Source organism: Sturnira hondurensis, unplaced genomic scaffold (assembly GCF_014824575.4).
Source record: "Sturnira hondurensis isolate 20B ecotype Veracruz unplaced genomic scaffold, ASM1482457v3 Scaffold0013381, whole genome shotgun sequence".
NCBI classification, from domain to species: domain Eukaryota; kingdom Metazoa; phylum Chordata; class Mammalia; order Chiroptera; family Phyllostomidae; genus Sturnira; species Sturnira hondurensis.
The window spans coordinates 2,676,094-2,697,194 of NW_028086012.1; positions in this window are offsets into that span (position 1 = coordinate 2,676,094).

Genomic DNA, 21,101 nt, shown 5'->3' on the forward strand with positions numbered 1-21,101 from the left:
TCAGGTACATATTCCCTGTTCAAAAAAGTATTCTCAGTTTTGCCTATTTAGTTTAAGAGTGACTAAGGAATCTGACTAAAATTTGTAATGAAAAGAGAAGAACTGCAGTTAAAACCTCAACCTACTTAATTTTATCTGATCTTACAAATTTGTCAGAATTGAGCTGAATTAGTACTGCTTGGGATTTTGACTCTGTCTAGAATGGTCTAAGAAATGAATGATCATACACAGTGTATCAGAAAAGTAAAAGATTCATGAGACACGATGCGAGATTTCAAATGTGGTGGTAACTTACTTGAAACTGGGTGAGTTCGTGACTCTCCTGCCACCTGATTTCTCCAGCTCAGACAGTATCGAAGAAGCTTCCAGTGCCAAACGTCTCTTACCACGTCAGCCCCAAGGCCCAGAGGCAGCACTGAAAACACCCTTTTCCTGAGGACCAGATGGCTGGCTGTACCCTTCCACAGGTGTACCTGCTCTTGGTCTGTCTGGCCTGTGCATTTCTATAATGAGGATGAGGAGTCTGGGCAACTGCAAACTTGGAAGATTCTTATCTCTCGGGCACTGCAGCCAGACTTAGCACCTTTCCCTGCACCTGGGACAGGAAATGCTGTTGGTGAACTCTGGTCTCTGGAAAAAGGCATCCCCGAGGGTGTCCATGTTTGAAAAAGGAGCCTGTTGGCAAAAGGGGCAGACAGTCTGGAAATCGCTGAAATGCAAATTATCAGCTCTAGACCTGTAATTCTCTTGAAGCCTCAAGAGAGCAGTTAACTTGGACAAAATCAAGTAAGAGTGTTAAGGGACAGGAGTGTGCAGCCAAACCTGTATTCTTCCATCCGAGTACCACCCAGGCCCGATCCTGCTTAGCTTCCGAGATTGGATGAGATCCAGCGCATTCAGGGTGGTATGGCGTAGACCAAACCTATGTTCCTTTCTAGGCTCTACTTCTTAGTGCTGTGAGACTTAGGCACCTTATTCTGAGTCCATTTTCACTTAGCTGAAGTGGGGATAATAATCCTATGGGATTGTAAAAATGGAGATGGTACACTAAAAATGCTTTCAGTAAAGGCCCATGTTTTTTCCTCTTGCAGGAACAAGAGCTAAGGAAAGGGAATTATGGGTGTCATCTAAGAAAAGCCCAGAACTCTAGACCAGAGGCCATGAAAAACTAGATTTATTCTAATCCTTTATGGCACTACTGTTGTGTCTCCTAGACGTGAGCAAATGAAAGGCTATTCGCCACCACCTGGAGATGATAATGCATCAGAAAAGTTGGTCAGTTTAGAATTTGGGGACATTTAATTTCCTCTTGGTAGAGCTTTCATTTATTCCAAAATACCTACTATGTTTCAGGTATAGGATGCGCTAATAAGGAAAACAGAAGTTCTGCCTGCATGGAAATAACGTAACATCGTAGTGGGAAAAGGTGACCAGGTACATAATTAGGATGAGGGTAAGCAAAGCAGGAAAAGTAAAGAGTTGGTGGTGTTGCTGTTTTAGATGGATAGTATAAGTCTCTTGGATAAGGTCACATTTTATCAGAATCCTGAATGCAGTGAGATACCAGGCACGAGGAATAAAGTACAAAGGCCCTTTGGTAAAGCATCCTTAGTCTGTTTAGACACAAACACACAGACCTACACGGCTGGAACAAAGGGACCAAGGAGGGGAGTAGTAGATTAGGTTGAAGAGGTGGCTGCGATGAAGATTGTGTAGATTAGCAAAACAACTCAGACGACAAGGAATTTTAGGTGCCTCTCGGGCCAGTAAGAGATAATCTTCAAAGCCAAACAAATGGGTACTTGTGAAACTTTGAAAGGGGCTAAACCTGAAAGGGCGTGTCTGGTCACAAGTCCTCCTTGGACCCGTGGAAAGAATGTTAGATATGATAAATAGGTACTTACTCATTCCAGCCTCTTTCTAATGTGCTTTCTTGTACTCCACAGGCTAGAAAGCTAGAAACTGCAGTATGTATCTTAAACTTCCTTGAAACCAGGGTTCTGAGTGTAATCAGTTTTGCCAATTAGATGCACAAACGAGATGTGGAAGGAGAAAGTGATTCAGGGTTATCTTCAGCTGCTATGATTTGCTCCTTGCAAGGATGTGGAGAACTTGGGTTTTTCTTCAGTGGTATTCCACTCCACCAGGAGTTTCGTGGGTGTGAAAGGGCTTCCTGATCCATATAGAACCGTGATATGTGTTCTCGTAGTCAACCTGTGGTGGCCTCTTGATTCCTCACCGTCCTGATAGTGGTGGAGGTAGCAGCTCCCATGGTGGATCAATGCGGGGGTCTTTCCTAGACGCCCAGCCTAGAGACTGCTCACCCAAGGCTTTTCCGACTCTGGTGAGCATCTAATTTACCTGTATTGAATCCTGTTCTACTTAAAATAGGTAGAAGGGACTTGTTTCCTTCAACTACTGAACCCTTACCGATAAAGGATTTGGTTCCAAAAGTGGTTACAGGCAATAGGTCCTCAAAGATGGAACTCAGATTAGTTATGACTGAGTTGGATTTGAAGGAGAAAGGAATCTAATTGAACAGGAAAATGGTGACCTAGCAGGCAAAGATTACATCTGTGATCACTTGAGGTGAAATGTCTTAGAAGAGCCCTGGCTGGTGTAGCTCAGTGGATTGAGCACGGGCCTGTGAACCAAACAACCACGGTTCGATTCTCGGTCAGGGCACATGCCTGGGTTGCAGGCCAGTTCCCAGCAGGGGACACATGAGAAGCAACCATACACTGATATTTCTCTCCCTCTCTCCTTCCCTTCCCCTCTAAAGATAGATAAATAAAACCTTTAAAAATGTCTTAGAAGAAAAATTAGCAGACTTAGATGATAGTGGCTGTGCTAGAGAGGTTAAAGAAAATGAAAGGCTCAGTGGTTTTACATTTTCAGCTCCAGGCAAGTATGGGAGAGCCCCCAAAGAATTTCATCTCCTGTAGCCACAAGGCTAATGTACATGAAACTCAGGTGGAGATTCTAGGTTATTGAATTGCAACAGAAGTTAAAATCACAGCCTTACCTGTTATGTGAAAATTAGGGCATTGGGGAAGAGTGGGGTTCTGAAGTAAGCTATGGGAATATTTGAATGGATTTCAGTAAATCTTACTGTTCTGAATCCACAGGCTTCAGTTAACTTCTTCCTCTCAGTCTTACTCGGAGACCAGTGGGTAGTTACCTTGGAAGTAAATGCTAATACTTTTCATTGCCCCTAGTACTTCTCAGGTGCTAATGCCACTTCTCATTGCCCACTACCCCTTATTACCACCAGATCTGTAATTGCAATCCGATCTCAGTATGCATCTTGAAGGCAAACACATTCTGATCTAATAGGCTTACAGAAAGATTGTAAGATTTGGTTAATTTGAATCAGCAGAAACCTGAAGAATGTTTGAAAACTGGAGTCAAAAAGTATTAGACCAGGAAGAAAAAAGCATAATTTTATTTTCATTTGGGTAGAATTTGCTAATCTGGACATTGTAGAGATTCTGGCTTTAGTAGCTAGGAATGCCTCTTAGCTGGTTGGTTGGATGAAACTTGGATTTAACAATGCTCTGTATTCGTAATTAAACTGCCAAAAATTACTTAGTATATAGCATTGGAAGACAAAGCCAAAAACATGAAGATAGAAATGTTGATGCAGATTTTTAAAAAAGATTTTATGTATTTATTTTTAGAGAGAGTGGGAGGGTGGGAGAAAGAGAAGGAGAGAAACATCAATGTGTGGTTGCCTCTTGCACGCCCCCCACTGGGGGCCTGGCCCAAAATCTAGGCATGTGCCCTGACTGGGAATCAAACCGGTGACCCTTTGGTTTGCAGGCCAGCACTCAATCCACTGAGCCACACCAGCCAGGGCTGTTGATGCAGATTTACAATGTGTGACCTCATTTCCTGATTTTACCCTTCAAAATTGCCCAGAGGATATTCTATTCACTAAGGAATTGGAAAATACATAAATAATGGGAACACCTTATCTTGAAAAGCACTGGAGTGTCTATTCTCCTAAGCCCTAGGCCAGAAACGAAGCTACGAGATACTGCCATTGAGATGGAATTCTTGGTATCAGTAGGGATGACGGGATCCTGGGGTGAGTGACGGGCCAAGGGGTGGTACCAAGGCAACAGAGCTAGAGTGGTGAAATACAACCCACTACGTTTCTCTTTGGTCTGTGTAACACAAAGCAAAACTCCGGGTCTGGCAGAGAAGCCTGTTTTGAATCACCAAAATGGAGAGTTACAGACACTCAGTTCTCAGACCCAAGGCTCTTGAATAAAGGGATGCTGGGTACCCTGAAGGGAGCACCCAGTATCTCCCCATAACTGAATTGCAGATCTTCTAGTCTCCCCCCCAAAATCTCAAGCCATTAAACTATGTTCCTGTGCTTGAGAAAATGGAAGTACCCAGGCCTTTACAGAACATTTGGAAGCTGATGCTAAGCCAGCACTAATCCTAAGGAACCTAAAAGGTCTCTGTGGTCCACTAATTAGAATAGAGGCATAAGGGGTGTTGTGAGTTGAATCATGTCCCCCAAAGGTCATATGTTGGAGTCCTAACCCCCAGTAACTCAGAATGTGAGCTTATTTGGACATAGAGTTGTTGCAGATGTAATTAAGATGAGGTCATACTAGAGTAGGGTGGGCCCCCAATCTGATATAATTGGTGCCATATGAAAAGGGGGGAATTTGGGCACAGAAACACTCGCAGGGAGAACACCACGTGAAGATGAAGACAGAGACTGGGCTGACACAGCAGAAGACAAGGCAAGCCAGAGATTCCTGCAAAACATCCAGAAGCTAGGAGAGAGGCAGGGGACAGGTTCTCCTGTGTGGCTCCCAGAAGGAACCAGCCCTGCAGGGACATCTCGATCTCAGACTTCCAACTTCCAGAACTGTGAGAATAAAGTAGTGTTTAAGCCACCTACTTTGTGGTGCTTTGTGATGGCATGCCTACCAAACCAATACGTGGGGCCAGGTAATTTAAAAGGGAACTTTGGCCTGGATATACCCAAATGTCCATTCTGGGGTTATTTCCCAGTTTCTGTAATTACGGTTGTAATAGACATACTTGGCAACTGGCAGAATCTTCACATTGACGTACAGCGTGAGAGCTATTTAAGAAGAACAAAGGAAAAGTCCCTGGAACTGTTCCACCCCCACCCCCACCCCCCCACCCCCGCCGCCCCTGCAGAATTGTAAGCCAGAAACAACAGTGCCTCCCTGAGGGAATGGTAGGTATTACCACCACCACAAAGACTGACATTCAGGAGTGGTGACCCTCATGTAGTCACATTTAGGACAGTTACCCTGTACAGGACTTGACTTACAGCTGTTATTTCAGGTATCTCATTATAAAGCAAATAAAACCTGCCCCTGGCACCTGCAGCCAGGCCACTACTGACCTGGAATATGCTTCTTTCCTTTTAGCCCAAGTAGCAGAACACATGCAGAGCAGAGCACTCTCACCTGTCCAGGTCGACGGTCCATCTTGCTGCCCCACATCTGGGTTATATCAGCTCTCCAGCTCTGTCGAAATCTCATCCGAGGTACTTTAACCATCTCACCTTTCCCAGTGGAACATCACTTGACATGTGTTTACACCATGTATTTGGACCTAAAACAAGGAGTAGCAGGTAGGTATCCAAATGCTTTGAGGAAATAATACATACATACATACATACATACATACATACATACATACATACAATGTGTTTTAGAGGATAAGCAATAATCCTGTGGAAATTAAGGGCACTTTCACCTCTGTGAAGTTCTTAGGGATCCGGAGGAGGGTCAGGAGCACGGCAGCTAGTCTAAGGTCAGCTGTTGCACCGTACACTCCCCACCACTAAGAAAATGTCTGAACATTTGACAGATCACTTTTGGTCTTAGAAGTAGCATACCATGTTCAGTTATGCTGCACCGATCTGTTTACCAAGTGACCCACCCATAAGACGAGCAGCTTTGATGGGCTTCCAGAAAGAGAATGGTGGGCAGTGGGTGCAGGCTGCAATGTAAAGCAGTCTGGTTGAAGACCATGGACGTCCAGCGGTGCGCAAAGTCCCTTGGCGAATGAGGACGCAGGGTATCCACTGTGACGAGCTTCCGTAAGAGAATCGCAGCACAGGACCTTATGATTTTGCAGTGAAGCCGTGCTGTGTGTGGCAACGGCTAGTCTGTTCCTCCTGAGCCCTGCTCCATGATCTGGGGGGACCAGCTGGGCACTTGTAGCAGTTCCATTGCGTCAGATTCCTTCCATCACAGAGAAAGCAGCCATTTGTCCTCACCGGAAAAGACATTCATTCATTCATATAGCATGCCAAGGCTAAAATACTCACAAAGAAATTTTAAACTGAGAAAAAAAACAATTATTCTAAAGCCGGACATTTCCCCCATTCCCTGTTATTCTAAATTTGATGGTATGTTCACGTTGAGAAGCATAGTGGCTAAGAGGGTAGCCCCAGAGCCAGAAAGCCTGGGCAGGAATTCTAACTTCATCATTTAAGTATCTTATGACCTCGGTTAGATTATTTGACGTCTCTATTTCGGTTCTTCACTGGGGACTGTGAGCGTCAAATGACCACATATGATAGTGCCTTGCCTGTAATAAGTGCTATTCGTATTAGCTAGTGCCATTTTCACTTAGTATCACGATCACCATCATTCTTATTGTCTATAAACTTACTAAATGCCTTATTCATCATGGGGTATTCCACACAACACCGCCTCTCATCAAGTAGGCAATGGGCCAAGACCCACGGAATCATCCCACAGCAGCTGGCCTTACAGAATAGTCACATGGCTTACAAATGGTTTACAATTCTCAACACCCACAGGAGAAATACTTCCACCAGGGCACATAATCAGTCCATTGACTAGAAATTTTATGGCCAATGTGGGTGGCTCATCCACTGAACCAATAGCCTGAAAGGGGCAACAGTGTTAGGTGGAGTGATTGATGCTGATACCAAGGAACATAGTTCACTGTTGCACGGTGGTGGGGGTGGGGAGAGGTACGCCTAGACCCTAAAGGACTGTCTGCGGCTACTTCTAGTACTACCGTATTTAGGAGTAAAGTTCTAAAAGGCGAAACCGCTAGGGCTCAAATCTTTTAGGAATAAAGATTTGGGTCACCACACCAGATGAAAGACCTCATCCAGATGAGGTACTGGCTAGGATAAAAGGAACTTAGAATGGGTAGTGGAGAAAGTTATGAGTACAAATAGTTCATGAAAACTTGAGAAATGAGGACTACATTAGCATTTCAGTTTGTGCTGTACTGTGTATATGTTTTATAGTTATTAACCTGTTTTTCCCCACTTCCCACATTTTCCCTAGAGTTATAAGGTGTGTTATTATTGGTAACTTTTTTTAAAAAGGATTTTATTTATTTTGAGAAAGATGGGAAGGGAGGGAGAAAGAGAGGGAGAGAAACATCAATGTGCAGGACATACATCCGATTGGTTGCCTCTCACAAGCCCCCAACCAGGGACCTGGCCTGCAACCCAGGCACGTGCCCTGACTGGGAAACGAACTGATGACTTTTCAGTTCAAAGGCCAGTACTCAATCCACTGAGCCACACCAGCCAGGGCCATTGTTGGTAACTTGATAACGTAGTTCTTTGGCTACAGCTGTTGAGGCAAAATTGTGACTCAGCCAGAATGGACATCACCTACAGGTGGATTCATGACTAGTAGGATTTTCAGTCTTTCCTCTTAGGGAAGGGAGTAGATCCCTGAAAAGCCAAAGGATGAATTGGTGTGGATATGGCGAATTGGCTGTCAGCATCCATTCTTCGCTCTTTCTCATACTGCCAGGGCTGTGGAGTTAAACACTGCATTTCCCAGACTCCCTTGCAATTAATATTCTGCATAAACATTAGTGTCTATAAATTTCATCCATTTATATAAGAATTGGGAGGAAAAAGAGACCAAGGCCATCTCCCTCCCAGCAGTATTCCAGTGTCCAGTCATTCGCTTCATGCTGTTTAAAAGCAGTGGGGACAGCAGCCGAGACGGCTCTCTGATCCTTAGACTGCAGCTGCAATGCTGTATTTTTAAAATCGATTTTGAGAGAGAGACATCAGTCTGCTGCTCTACCCATCCACGCACTCACTGGTTGCCTCCTGCATGTGCCCTGACTGGGAATTGAACCTGCAACCCTGTTGCACCAGGACAATGCTCCAACCAACTGAGCCGCCCTGGCAGGGCATGCTTTGTATAGTTTTTAACCATTCCCATTTTTTTATTGAGATGTAACTCACATGCCATAAAATTCATCATTTTAAAATGTACAACTCAGTAGACTTTAAATATATTCACAAAGTTGTGCAACTCTCACCACCAATTCCACAACATTTGCATTACCTGCAAAGAAATGTATTAGCAGTCAGTCTCAATTCCCTCTACCCTCAGCCCTGGCAACCACTAATTCAATTTCTGTCCCCGTGCATTTGCCTATTCTGGACATTTTATATGCATGGAATCACGCAGTGTGTAGCCTTTTATGCCCGACTTGTTCACTTAGCATAAGGTTTCCAGGATCCGACCTTATTGTGTCGTGTAACAATGCTTTGCTCCATTTTATGGCTGGATAACATTCCATTGAGTACTGTATGGCTATACCACATTTCCTTTACATAATCATAACTGATGGACATTTAGGTTATTTCCATTTTTGCTGATTGTGAATAATGCCATATGAATATTGGTATACAAATATCTGTTCAAGCTCCTGCTTTCAATTATTCTGGATATATATCCAAAAATGGAATTGCTGGATTATATAGAAATTCTGCGTTTAATGTTTTTGAAGACCCACCACCCTTTTCCACAAAGGCTATACCATTTTACTCACCAGCAATACACAAGAGTTCCACTTTCTCCAAATCCTTGCCAACACTTGTTGTGGTCTGTCTTTATCATTATGGCCATCTTAGTGGGCATGAAATGGTATTTCACTGTGGCTTCGATTTGCATTCCCCTAACAACTAATGATGTTGAGCATCTTTTCATGTATTTCTTGGCTGTTTGTATGTCTTCTTTGAAGAAATATCTATTCAAGTGCTTTGCTTATTTTTAAATTAGTCTATTTGTCTTTTTCATGGTTGAGCAAGAAGACTTCTTTATATAGCCCTGGCTGGTGTAGCTCAGTGGATTGAGTGGGGGCCTGTGGACCACACACCCGTGGTTCAATTCCCAGTCAGGGCACATGCCTGGGTTGCGGGCCAGGTCCCCAGAGGGGGCCACATAAGAGGCAACCACACATTGATGTTTCTCTCCCTCTCTCCTTCCTTTCCCCTCTAAAGATAAATAAATAAAAAATCTTTTTTAAAATGAGCTAAAAAAAGACTTATTTATATATTCTGGTTACAAGTTGCTTAACAGATACGTGATTTGCAAACGCGCTCTCTCATCCTGCGGGTCATCTCTCCACTTGCTGCGCTCTTCAGTGCCGGAGTTCCAGCTGTGGCCTCCTGACTCGCGCTGGTGTCAGAGTTGGCGGCTAGTCCATGGCCTTGTTCTGAGTCTTTCTTGGAGGCTTATGCTAGAGCCTCCTCCTTTAGCCCTTCCAACTTTTTTTAAACACCTAATTCCTTGTATTAAATCCTTTTCTACTTAAAATTAGAGTGTTTTCTCTTCCCTGCGACTGACCTCTGACTCAGAAATAATACAACTTGAAACCTTCAAGCTGGGATACGCCATGTCCTTTTGCTAGAGCTGACGCACAGCCAAACAATACTAACAATAAATTCCTGGAAAGTCAGGTTTGGAAGCGCCTTTGAAGACCAACGGGTCCAACTCCTTCATTTGTGAAATGAGGGGAGGAAATAGAGACACAGTTAGGAAGACCAAGAAAAATCATGAAGCTCAGTGCGTGCAGCTCCCTGAGCCCCCTCCCAGGGCCAGCGGACATGAGCTGATGTTCAGGAAATCACTGTGATCTAGAGCATGGAAATCCAAGGAGGCCGCCCTGCCAACCACCTTACTGCAGCTGATTGGACACAGAGTTTGGGCCCAAGCCAAACGCTGCTGTGAACGACCTAGATGTGATGGAGGCCACCCGCCAGTGTGAGACTGTCTGGTATGGCGGACACGAGTGCTGAGAGCACGCCCAGAGCATGTCAACAGAATGTCACCAGATCACTGTTCCTGTTCCCCAGGGACCTGCTTGGGCAGCTGAGGTGGCTTCCCCTGATAATCTCACTTCCTCTGTGTCCCTATCATAGCCCCCATCACCAAAAGTCGTGTGAACGTAGCTGCATTGGAGATACTGCTTAACTTGACCTCTGTGTCCTGCCTTTGGGAGCAGCTTGGGATATAGTTCCACATCTGGACACTGCTGGGAGAAAATTCACCCATTGCTCACTGTGCATAGACAGCTGCTCTCTTCGGGCTCTGTGCAGGGGCACAGACACTGACACCAGAGACGGACCCAGGCCGTGGAGATGCAGAAGCGCCAGTGGAAAGGTGGCACTTGAAACCACAGATGGGAATGAAAGGAGAAATGGCTTCCTCTTGACATAAACTCTTAACCGAAGAGTGCCAAGAAAGGAGCAACCAGAAAAGGGAGGGGGGAACCAGGAATGAACAAACTGGAAGCCAAGTGAGGTGAGAATTCTGGAAGAAAAATGTAACTGTGATACCAGAATGAGGACAGGGCCCAGAGCTGGCCTGCCTAAGGCCAGCCAGTAGCATGTGGGTTCTTGACTTTGCATAAGAAAGATTTCACAATGGGTCCAGGTGACATTGAGAGTGTGTTTATTAGAGCTGGGGACAGGGAGGCAAGGAAAGGCTTAGGACAGAAGCAGCAGCAGGAGAGAGCCCAGGCGGGGCTGCTGTGGCTCTCTAGAAAGGAAAGTGAACCAAGGTGGGGCTTCTGTCAGCTCACTGGAGGGTCAGAGAGAAGGTTAGTCTGGAACATGCTGCCACTGCCCGTTGCTCCCCTGGTTGCAAGTCTCATGGGGGCCCCTTAGAGTTGAGGAGATGCACACCTGTGGGGGAAGGAGAGCGGGAAGGGAAAGGCGTGGGCCTGCTCCCCGCAGGGAGAGGAGAAAGCAGGGAGCAGGTATTAAAGGTTGGGGCTTAGGGGAGGTCTTGGGGAATCTCAATAGAATAGTCATCAGCTTTTCCAGGTCGGCACCAGGGCAGGGGGTCTAAACCGCAAGACCAGCAAAATGCCAGGAGAGGAAAGGCCATGCCAGTTTTGCCCACTGCTCAGCGCCTGGTGCTTTCTGCCCAGGTGACTTTCTGTATCTGGCTATAAACAGCTCTGCCAGTTTGCTCTGCTGCCTCAGTTTCCCATTCCACTTGCATATGAAGTTTCCTAGCTTCTTACTGACCTCCCTCAGGCAGCTGGCACATGAGACGGGTCAAAGTGGCCGAGGACTAGATGTGCCGTGTGGGAAATAACCGGAGAGCGAACGTCAGCAACAGAAAACAGGTGGCAGCGATAGCAAATGGATTCCATTCAGGTGAGATGTGAGTGAAAGGCATGGAGGTAGAGGTGGTAGTTAACTCTCTTCTAAGAAGGGGAAGAGATTTGTTTTCTTTAGCAAGAGAGACTGAAGCCTGTGTGGAAGGAAGCTCAGGAGAAAATCGAGTAGAGAAGGGGAGAGTGACAGTATAAAGGTGAGGGAGGGACTGGCTGGTGCTTTCTCTCTGTAGGAAGACAGACGAATGGGGTCAAGGGTACAGCAGAGGGGGTGGCAGTGGACACGAGAAGGAGCCCCTTCCCCCTCAGGTTGGAGGGAGGGGGAGATGGCCGTGAGATTTAGTGTCCTTCCCAAATGGGATAATCTTCACCACGGGGGGATAGAAAATACATAGGACAGAACAGATAGTTGCTAAATGCCAATCATTCCCTCCCCTCCCCTCCCTGGTGGTACAGATTCAGTCCTCTGAGGCCACTTGCCATGTCACTCTTGGATGTCACAAGTGACAGCTGGAGAAATTAAAGACAATCCCAGGTTTTTCTGGAATCCAGGGAGTAGGGGCTGCTTTCTCCTGAGGCTCCTAAGCGGAGAAGACATAAGCATGGATCTCCTACTCCTGGACAGGGACTGTCTGGTACTGAAACCGAGGAGGGGAAAGCAGAACCGGGAAGTGGAGAGGGGGCCAGAGGCAGAAACACCATCTGAACCCAGCAGATGACACGCTCCTAATGCTGAGAGCGAACTGCGCCTGAAACACCTGAACTTTCCTGTAATCCAACAAATCCCTCCCTGCTACCCAAAGTCTGTTAGGATTCTGTCGCCTGTGACTGAAGAAGTTCTGACTGATACGGGGTGTTGCTAGTGAGGTCTCCAACACGGGCAGTTAGCTGAGTTGAAGGGAACACGGAAGGGCGGAGGCTTCCCCATCCGGGCCAGGGGGTCAGCATTCCCCAGGATGTGGCTGCATAGCCAGGGTGCTCTGAAGCTCAGGCCGTGCACCTAACACAGGTGTGAACTTGGGGACTTGGTAGAAATATGTCAGGAGGCTGTGTCGGCTATTTTTCCCAAGTCCTCAGAGTCAAAGAGACAAATTGTGCAAAGAGAATAATGAAAGCTGACAAATTGTGCAAAGAGAATAATGAAAGCTGACATTTCTGACATTCATCATATGCCCGGTTCTAACTGCTTTACACGTATTAATTCATTGAATATTCACAATAACACAAAGACGTGGATGCTCTGGTTATTCCCCAGTTTACACTTTAGGAACTAAGGTGTGGAATAATTTGCCCAAGATCACAAAGCTAGACAGGGGTAGAACTATGACCCGAATCAGGCAGCCTGGCTACTATACCTTTGCTGGGAGAAAAACTGCCTATAGACCGCAATCCAAGCTGATGCGGAGTCTGGTGGCCAAGACAGGCATGGCAGCATCTCCTACCTCAAAGCTAGAGTAAGAGAGGCAGCAAACAGCCCCTCCCAAGCTCTTCCTACTTGTCCCCACTAGAAAGACGGTTACCCTATGTAAAGAGCCTTCTACAGAGTGCAGCCTAGTGTAGGGTGCACCCCGTAGCAGCCGGCCGTGCCTCCCCACATGCCTGGTGTTCACAATTGTCGGGGCCTAAAGACGGTGAATGCAATCCATCAAGAAAATCGCACCAGGAGGGCTTGGCTGAGGCAGCCCCAAACAGGATGCTGCAGCCGAGCCAGGTAGCCCCCACCCTTGTAGGCATCTCTTGATCACGAGTACTACCTACCAATTAAGATGCTGATCACGCGCCCACCCACCAACTGTCGCCAAGAGCATGCAGTGAGCATGCACAGGACAACCTATCAGGACCACCTCCCCTTTTCCCCTGCTCCCTATATAACAGCCCCGCCCAAAATAAAATTTGCAGCTTGATCAGAATCCTTTGTCTTGCTGCCTTTCTCCGCGCCTCTTGTTCCCATCCCTATTCATCCGTTTCAGGTAGACTCGGGACCCCCGTTGACTGTTCCGCGGGACGGAACACACAATTGTTCCAGGAGGTGGAGGTGGAGGCCCTGAGCCCAGGACTGGGTTGTCCTATTGCTACAAGAGACTCCTTCCCTTTCCTTGGCACACCAACATCAAGGTCTAGATTCAAGGGCCATAATTCACAATTCTTCTGACTTAGTTATTAGCCCATGGATTACCCAAATGTGAATAGTCAGAAAACTTACATATCTGTGAAGGGAATGGTTTTGTCAAAGAAACCCCAGTCCTGGCCCATGGAACCTGCGATTGATCAAGCCCTAAGGCAGCGTCTTCGCTTCAAACAATACCAGCAGGAAAACCTCACATTTTTTTCTTGTTCTTCCTCTTCTCCTTCTCTTTCCTCCTCCCCTTCTTCCTCTCCTCCTCCTCTTCCTCCCCCTCCTTCTTCTTCTTCTGAAATTGTATTCATTTACTTTTAGAGAGAGGGGAAGGGAGAGAGAAAGAGAGGGAGACATCAATGTGAGGGAGAAACATCGATCTGCTGCCCCTTGAGTGCATCCCGACTGGGAACCGACTCCACGACTCCGGGGTGTGCCGGACCAGGAATCGAGCTGGCCTCGGTCCGCCAAGGCAGGGACTCCTTGCTGTTCTTGATCCACCGGATGCAATCCACACTGTAGACCATGGGGCATCATTTCAGTGCCTTTCCTTTTCCAAATGGAATTGCTTGTTTACAATTACGTACTTTTCCGTTCACCAATGCACCAAAATATTAGGGGCTGATTAACTTTATTGCTGATTTATAGCAGTGTTTCCTAACCTTTTGGTCTCAGGGCCCCTTTATACTCTAAAAAATTGAATACCTGAAAAATGTTTTGTTTATGTGGGTTACATTGTCAATACTTAAAATATTAGAAGTTGAAATAACAATTTAAAAAATAGCCTGGCTGATATATCTCAGTGGATTGAGCACGGGCTGCAAACCAAAGGGTTGCCAGTTCAATTCCCAGTCAGGACACATGCCTGGGTTGTGGGCCAGGTACCCAGTGGGGGGCCACATGAGAGGCAACCACACATTGATGTTACTCTCCCTCTCTTTCTTCCTCCCTTTCCCTTTCGCTAAAATAAATGAATTTTAAAAATATTTATTTAAAATTAATAAACCCACTAATGTTAACATAAATAACACATTTATCAATGAAAAATAACTCCATTTTCCAAATCAAAGTAGTAAAAAGAATGACATTGTTTGAGATTTTTGTCATCTAGGTCCCCATCTGCTTCTTCATTTAATCTGTTGAGATATGTTGTCTTGATTAAAGTATACAAAGAAAATTATGAAGTACATGAAACCTCACACAAATACATAATTGGAAAAAAGTATGAGCATTTTAAAGCCCTTTGCATATAATTGTGGGTATTCCTCCTCAATACTATACCAAAACTTGACAGCTGATAGTTTATAAAGTTTTAGTATGGAACCTGAAACCATATCAATCAACTTTTCATTAAATTAAAATCTACAGGTCTATCTTTCACTTTGAATGCACCCATTATTCACTCACGATTTTGTAACATCATGTATTGGTCACTTGGATAATGTTAGCTCACTAAGTTGTGTAGATCTTCCAAATGTTGAATTTTTCAAAAATCTATTTTTGCTCAAAGCTCAAATTTTGTCATTGGCAGCAAATATTTTCTCTTTTAAAATGTATTGATTTGAGAAAGAAACATCAATTTGTTGTTCCACTTATTTATGCACTCACTGAGGCCCTTCTTCTATGTGCCCTGACTGGGGATTGAACCTACAACCTTGGTGTACCGGGACAAAGCTCTAAATAACTAAGCTGCCTGGCCAGGATGGCAGCAAATATTTTCAGTTTTTTCCCTTGAATTGACAGGCTCACTTCCTTCATTTTCGGGGAAAATGTCTGCAAAAACCCACATTTACATAACCCTAGCATATCTTTCAATCAGTAGAAATGGTGTTCATGAAAAAAATGCAGCTAGTTCAGCTTGCAACTCAAACAATGGCACCGGTACAGTGCTTTTCCTGGAGACAACCACGGTACTTAAGCATCCAGCAGAATGCTTTTCATTCTGTCAAAATATTTAAAAGAAGTATGCTCAAGGGGAGAGATTTAATAAAGTTAATAATTTTTACTGTTCCATCAAGTCATGCTTAAGTGATGTCTCTAACCGCACGGGCGTGGTGGCAATGCAGTGACTGGAAGGAAGTATAGCGTGTGCTCAGGGGCCAGCTGTTTTACCCACCGGTGCCTTTTCTCTACCAAAAAAGCAAACTAATATCTAGACATGATTATGAAAATAGTTTTGACTGCATAAGCCTCCTGAAAGGGTCTTGAGGAACCCTCATGTGTTCCCAGACCATACTTGGAGAACCGCTGACTTAACACTTTATTCCTCAGTTATTGCCTGCCATGTGGCAGCTCCAGGCATCAAGCCGTCAGTCAGTGCTGAGCTATATGGAGATACTTAAGGCCTCTGCTCTAAATGCTCTTGTTACGGTATCTGAAGCACAAAAGGCTTTCATTTTGATGAAATAAAATTTATCTATGGTTGGTTGTTTTTGGTGTCATACCGAAGTGTTGCAGACTGCTCTGCCTGGTTTTAGGAATTCTATCTCAACCCCTTGTGGCTCAGGGCAAGGGACGACCTTTGGAATGCCAACCGCAGGAGACAAAGTTTGTCTCTGGTAGCAAATGCTGCCCCAGTTTCCTCTCCCTGCCCCCAAAGCTTGGTTGGAAGTCAATGACGGGTAAGACCCCTCACAGCGGTGGCGGGGGGTGGGCAACCTAGGCCAGACTGGATCACTTGGGAGGCCTTCATGGAAGGACTGGGGCAGGGAGCTGCAACAAAGAGCAATGGACACACACACACCCCAGCTTTGAGATAGCCCGAGTCCCCATGTTCTCTGGGAGAAGCGCTTCCTGGCTCTAATCTCCTTAAGCCTGAATACCTGTTGGGGAGAGATGCAGCTCCTTGCCTTGCTAGAGTGTGTCCTGGGGAAAAATCTGGCATCACAAAGACTTCCTGATAAACCTGTGAAATCTGCTCTGCTAAGAGTGCTTTCATTCATATGTTAAGGGTTCAACTGGGGAAACCCCAAAACTCTGTTCCTGACAGACTGACTCATACTAAGCCCTAAGGTTTCTTTGAAATGTTATCTACTGTTTGATCCTTGCTGCCCTGTATTCCTGTGTATTAGAACCCAATGAAAGGCCCTGGAGGAGGGGGCTCCAGGCCTTTTTCTCCTTGGAGACACTGGCCGCTGCTGGCCTTTTTCCCCAGAGAAACTGGCCACCAGCCCACGGCCTCTTCCCCCTGGGAAAATGGCCACTTCTCCTCCCTGAGCAGATCACATCGTATCTCGGCCATATTCACTGTCATCCGTGGCACACAGGGATACTCGCGAGGGAAGTCGCCCCCACACCTAAGAAGTCACTGCTTAATCCAAGGTGGCAAGGACCTGTGCCTATGTTTGCTTCTAAGGGTTTTATAGTTCAGTTCTCACATTTAGGTTTGTGGTCCATTTTGAGTTAATTTTGTATATGGTATGAGGTAGGGGTCCATCTTCATTCTTTCGCACGTGTGCATAGTTGTCCCAGCAACATTAGTTGAAAAGACTATTTTTCTCCCTTCAATCGTCTTGATACCCTTGTCAAAAATCAATTAACCACATGTGTACTTTTACTTCTGGTTTATTTCTGGTTTCTTTACTTTGGACTCATAATTCTGTTCCATCGATTTATATGTCTGTCCATATGCCAGTACCACACTGTCCTGATTACTGAAGTGTGATTGATTCTTCTTCAGGCTGTTTTGGCTATTCTGCATCTTTTGCATTTACATATGAATTTTAGGATCAGCTCGCAATTTCTGAAAAAACAAAACCCAAAACAGACATCTTGGCATTTAGTAGGATTACATTGTATCTGTACATCAGTTCGGGGAGAATTGTCATCCTAACAACATTAAGACTTACAATCCATGAACCCAGGATACTTTTACATTTGTTTATTTTCTTTAGTTTATTGTGTGCTGCTTTTGGGGTTAAGCTGAAAAGTAATGTGATCTGATTTATACTTTAGGAAGATTTCTTAGTGTAGAAAAACAACTGGGGGTGTGGCAAGAGCTGTTACATGAACAACGGCAGTTATAGCGGGGACAAAAGGGAAGGCACTTGTTATAGAAATATTTATTATGTAAATCAGCAGGATTGGTCCTTGGCTTTATAGAGAAAGACGGGGAAGACTAAAGAATAGGTCCCAGGTTTTGGCTTGAGAACATCATGAAGCCACCAACTGAGACAGAAAAACATGAGAAGCAGTTTGGGAGAAAAGATGAAGCCATCAACGGGTACGTGTTGAACTTGAGATGACTGTGAGACACACAGGTGGAGGGAGAAGGTGATTGAATATCTGAGTCTGATGCTCAAGGGAGCCATCTATTCTGGGGACAGTGATTTGAGAGTCATTGTATAAAGGGGAACTGTGACAATGCACGAACCAACCGATGGGAACAATAAAAGAAGCAGATAGGATGCAAAGGAATACTAACGTTTAAAGGTTTAGCTGATGACAATGGAGACTGAGAAGGAACGACCAGAGAGGCAGGAGGAAACACCAGGACAGAGTGTGCAGGGGGAGTGGGCTGCGCTTCCATGGGGCTCATGGGAAGACCCTAGACGAGGGCTGTCCCACCAGAGGCTGAGCCACGCTGCTGTGGACCAAAGGGGTGGGAGTCGAGGAGATGGAGACGGCATGTAAAGAAAATCCTCTCTGGAAGCTTGGAAGGGAATGGAAAGGAAATGAAAAAGGAGTAACTAAAAATGTAAAGGGAGTCGAGAAGAGAGTGTGTTTTGTAGGATGAAGAGACTCGAGCATGTTTACAGGCTGGTGGGAAGGACTTAGCAGAAATAGGGAGCATGAGAGATGGAGTGGTGTCCGTGTGGGGCTGGGGGAGCGACTGGGAGGAGGTGAGGAGTGAGGAGGTGAGTGGGTTACAAATAGCAGTTTCCAATTTTAATGTGCATTCGAATCACAAATCTCAAATCTCCCTTCTGCTCTCCATCTCCATAGCCACTGTCCTGGTCCAAGTCCAAGGCCCCAGACTTCTCATCTCTCCCCTAAACAACTGAATTGGCCTTTAGATGCTCAACCTTGTGATGCAGACTTGGTGGTGGAGAGGCCAGCAGGGGGCTAACTGAACAACAGAAAATGGACCGGGGCCAGTGGCCTCCGTGAAGTCAGGATGAGGCAGTGGGAGTCGGGAGATGGGCATGCCAAGGGGGAGGCCTTTAGGGATGTTGGGGGTGGGATATTGGGGTTGGGGGTGTTCAAAACTGGCCCCAGAGAGGATGGCTGGGTGGAGATGAAGGTCACTGAGGAGGTCAAGAAAGAGTATTGGGGGGTTGTTCAATGGATGAGCAGAACTGTGGCACAGATTGCCTGATGGAAATCTGGAAACCCAAGCCTCTGAGGGATGGAAGTGGGTGACAGGGAGGGACACCGGTAAGGTGATGAGAAAAGGTGGCAGAGCAGAGCCAGGTGGCAGGACTCTCAGGAAGAGTAAGATGAGAGACCCACACAGGAACCACCTTCCAAATGCAAACGGTGGTTTTCTGCGGTGGCAGAGAGGGCTGTGGCAATTCTGACTTTTTTCTTTATACTTTCCTGTTTGCCCCTCAAACTTTCTACACTGAGTCTTTTTTAGAAATGTAAAAGATAGAAAAATACAAAGAATAACAAACACCCCCGTTTACACCATCTAGAACTTGTCATTGTTAGTGTACAAAGCCCCCCTTAACCGCCTCCTCGCCTCAGACAAGCATGGTCAGTTGGCTTTAGTTTTGTACAGGCGTACATATACCTACCTGAGATCATGCAGGGTCTGTGTGTGATTGTTTTGTTCGCCTGGAGGAGCTGTTCTTGTCATTGGGGGTAGCGGGGTTTAAGGGGAGGGGGAGTTGCACAGCCAGAGGACAGGAGCCCGGACCGCCATCCCCAGCTGGGCAGCCCTGGGAAGACCCAGCGTCCAGGTTAGCACAATACTTTGTTGTAAAAGTATCGCACCAAGTACATTTAACAGGAAGAGAGAGAATCACTACTCGTATTTCTCTGGCTGTGCTTCAACCAGCTCTCACCTCCCTCAAGTCAGTTGTGCCTCAGAAATCTGGGAACCAGGGAAGGCAACCATTACCCCTATTTGACAGATGGAGAAACTGAGGCCCTGGGAATGACAGTGAGCTGGTAGAGGACAAGTGACTAGAGCTTTGGCCTGAGGTTCTTCCTGGAACCTAAGGCCCGTGTGCAGAAGGTGGGGCAGAGGCAAGGGACACCGCGTGGCTTGGACTAATGGACTTTGGCCGATTGGCAATAAGGAAAAGAAACAGCAGTAACTTCAGGTTGCTAAGGCTGGGCCCTGGCCAGGAAACTGTCTGGGGGAAAATAGGTGGGCAGTTCCCCCTCTTCAGAGGCCCCAGAAGGCAGGCCCACTCCCTGAGGGCTCCGGCTCCCCACTGTCCCCAACCACACTCAGAAGTCAGGGGCAGCCTCAGTTACACGGGCCTGATTCAAGGCTCAGCTCCCCCACTGACAAATGCTGTGTGATCTTTGAGGGGCCCTTTACCGTCTGCCTCAATGTCCTCATCTGTAAGATGAGGTGGTGATCTTTCACTCTCAGTATTGTTCCAAGGATAAAAAGAGAGAACCCTCATCTGTGCCCCTTAAAGCAGAGAAATTTAAAAGGTTTAGTCCTCAACCTGTTGCCAGAAGGCCCTGGATGGGCTCAGTGTCAAGGGGACTGCCGGGCACTGACTGATGGAGAAGCCACATGCATGCACACACGTGAGATTCGAAACGAGCTTTGCAGTGAGCACATGTGCTCTCCGGGGCAGCCCCTATAGGTGGTCTTTGTCATCGCAAAGTTGTTGGTGGAGTGGGGGCTGGGTAGCGGTGACAAGAAGGGCTTTCTTGGACTTCCGCCAAGATGGAGGCATAGGTGGAAACACTGTGCCTTCTCCCACAACCAAGTTTGAATACAACAAAGGTTTGGAGAACAAAGACACACCCAAAGACCAGAAAATTGAATTGTACGGAAGTCTGACAACAAGGAACCGTTCAACGGGATGGTAAGAGGGGCAGAGCCAGCAGCAGAGCACGGTCCGGCAGGACAGATCCCCCAACCTAGACGCGCAGGCAGCCCGGAACCAGTAGGGGTGTGGGGCAGACTGACCGAGGTCACACATTCGCGCACAGTGAGACGGACCACGCAGGCCCCAGGGGGCGAACCCAGTGGTGGAGGGCTGATGGCGGTGGCACACTCACGTGCAGTGGAACGAAACGTGTGGGCCCAGTGACAGTAGTGGCTCCGGCGCCGGTGGGGGCCACGGTGGCAGGTGGCAGTCGGCAGACAGGACACCATAGTTCCTCTTTGACCCCCGCCCCCACATACAGCGTCACAACCCAGCAACTGAGTTGCCCTGCTCTAGTGAACACCTTAGGGCTCCGATCCTGCTACAGAACAGGCACGAACAGCCCAAAAGATGGCGCAAGAAGAACTCAAAGTCCCAGAGCCGGTAACTCTCAGCGACCGAGAAATTGCCAGCCTCTCAGAAGCACAATTCAAGACACTGTTTATCAGGATGCTCACAGAACTGGTTGATTATAGTCACAAATTAGAGGAACATAT